Source organism: Dermacentor variabilis, chromosome 1 (genome assembly GCF_050947875.1).
Source record: "Dermacentor variabilis isolate Ectoservices chromosome 1, ASM5094787v1, whole genome shotgun sequence".
Classification (NCBI taxonomy): Eukaryota; Metazoa; Arthropoda; class Arachnida; order Ixodida; family Ixodidae; genus Dermacentor; species Dermacentor variabilis.
In genome coordinates, this window is record NC_134568.1 from 148,911,563 (window position 1) to 148,914,035 (window position 2,473).

General features: G+C 46.6%; 1 long non-coding RNA gene across 1 annotated transcript; it reads right to left on the minus strand.

The window, feature by feature from the left end:
* Positions 1-1,287: 1,287 nt before the first annotated feature.
* On the minus strand, positions 1,288-2,473 carry LOC142572208 (uncharacterized). The gene is made up of 3 exons (XR_012826015.1): positions 2,379-2,473; positions 1,720-2,259; positions 1,288-1,593 (listed from the first exon to the last, which is right to left on the minus strand). It is a non-coding gene; the product is annotated as an uncharacterized LOC142572208 (long non-coding RNA).

The window sequence follows — 2,473 nt, forward strand, 5'->3', positions numbered from 1 at the left end:
TACATAAATATATACAGCCTGCTCCCAAGGGACTTCTTTGCATGCCGAAACGTGCCACAGCACCCTGTAACCAGATGAAGGTAGCATTGTTGACGTCCATTACGAGGACGTGTGGTCATGACGCGCTACAGCGTAAAAAAGCCTTGAGTGTAGCGAATGTGATGACATCACGCAAGTGCTCAGACCTGGGAGCTTGAGGATTATAGCGCCGTAGACATATACGTAAATATGTACAGTCATGCCCCAAAGCACTTCGTTCCACGCTGATACGTCCTGCAGCATCCTGCAAGGAGATGAAGGTAGCTTTGTTGACGACAGCTTTGAAGGCGTGCGGTTATGAAGCACTCCAATGAACAGGAGCCTTGATTGTTGCGAATATGATGATCTCAGGAAAGTGCTTACATTTGGGAGCTTGAGTACTGTTATCGCTGTACACATATACATAAATATATACAGTCTTCTCCCAAGGGACTTCGTTGCATGCCGAAAAGTGCCAAAGCGCTCTGCAACGAGATGAAGGTAGCATTGTTGACGTCCATTACGAGGACCACTGGTCATGACGCGAAACAGCTTAAAAAAGCCTTGAATGTAGCGAAGGTGATGACATCACGCAAGTGCTCACATCTGGGAGCTTCACAACTTATGGCGCCGTACACAGATACATAAATATGTACAGTCATGCCCCAACCCACTTCGTTCCACGCTAATATGTCCTGCGGCATCCTGCAAGCAGATGAAGGTAGCATTGTTGACGACAGTTATGAAGACGTGTGATTACGACGCGCTACAATAAACAGCAGCCTTGATTGTAGCGAACATTATGATCTCAGGAAAGTGCTTACATTTGGGAGATTGAGTACTGTTATCGCTGTACACATTTACATAAATATATACGGTCTTCTCCCAAGGGACTTCGTTGCATGCCGAAAGGTGCCACAGCGCTCTGCAACGAGATGAAGGTAGCATTGTTGACGTCCATTACGAGGACCACTCGTCATGACGCGCTACAGCTTAAAAAAAGCCTTGAGTGTAGCGAATGCGATGACATCACGCAAGTGCTCACATCTGGGAGCTTCAGGACCTTTCGCGCCATACACCTATACAAATTTATGTACCGTCATGCCCATACCACTTCGTTCCACGCTGGTATGTCCTGCAGCGTCCTGCATGCAGATGAAGGTAGCATTGTTGACGACAGTTATGAAGACGTGTGGTTATGACGCGCTACAATGAACAGCAGCCTTGATTGTAGCGAATATGATGATCTCACGAAGGTGCTTACATTTGGGAACTTGAGTACTGCTGTCGTTGTACACATATACATAAATATATACAGTCTTCTCCCAAGGCACTTCGTTGCATGCCGAAAGGCGCCAAAGCGCCCTGTAACCAGATGAAGGTAGCATTGTTGACGTCCATTACGAGGTCGTGTGGTCATGACGCGCTACAGCTTAAAAAAGCCTTGAGTGTAGCGAATGTGATGACATCACGGAAGTGCTCACATCTGGGAGTTTGAGGACTTATGGCGCCGCACACATAGACATAGATATGTACAGTCATGCCTCAAAGCACTTCGTTCCACGCTGATATGTCCTGCAGCGTCCAGCAAGCAGATGAAGGTAGCTTTGTTGACGACAGTCATGAAGACGTGCGGTTATGAAGCACTACAATGAACAGCAGCCTTGATTGTAGCGAATATGATCTCAGGAAAGTGCTTACATTTGCGAGGTTGAGTACTGTCATCGCTGTACACATATACATAAATATATACAGTCTTCTCCCTAGGGACTTCGTTGCACGCCGAAAGGTGCCACAGCGCCCTGTAACCAGATGAAGGTATCATTGTTGACGTTCATTTCGGGGATGTGTGGTCATGACGCGCTATAGCTTAAAAAAGCCTTGAGTGAAGCGAATGTGATGACATCACGCAAGTGCTCACATCTGGGAGATTGAGGACTTATGGCGATGTACACATATACAATAATATGTAGAGTCATGCCCCAAAGCACTTCGTTCCACGCTGATATGTCCTGCAGCGTCCTGCAAGCAGATGAAGGTAGCATTGACAATGTCCACTACGAGCAGGTGCGATTATGACGCGCTAATATGAACAGCAGCCTTGATTGTAGCGAATATAATGATCTCAGGAAAGTACTTACATTTGGGAGCTTGAGTACTGTTGTCGCTGTAGACATATACATAAATATATACAGTCTTCTCCCAAGGGACTTCGTTCATGCGGAAAGGTGCCACAGCGCCCTGTAAACAGATGAAGGTAGCATTGTTGACGTCCATTACGAGGACCTGCGGTAATGACGCGCAACAGCTTAAAAAAGCCTTGAGTGAAGCGAATGTGATGACATCACGCAAGTGCTCACATCTGGGAGATTGAGGACTTATGGCGATGTACACATATACAATAATATGTAGAGTCATGCCCCAAAGCACTTCGTTCCACGCTGATATGTCCTGC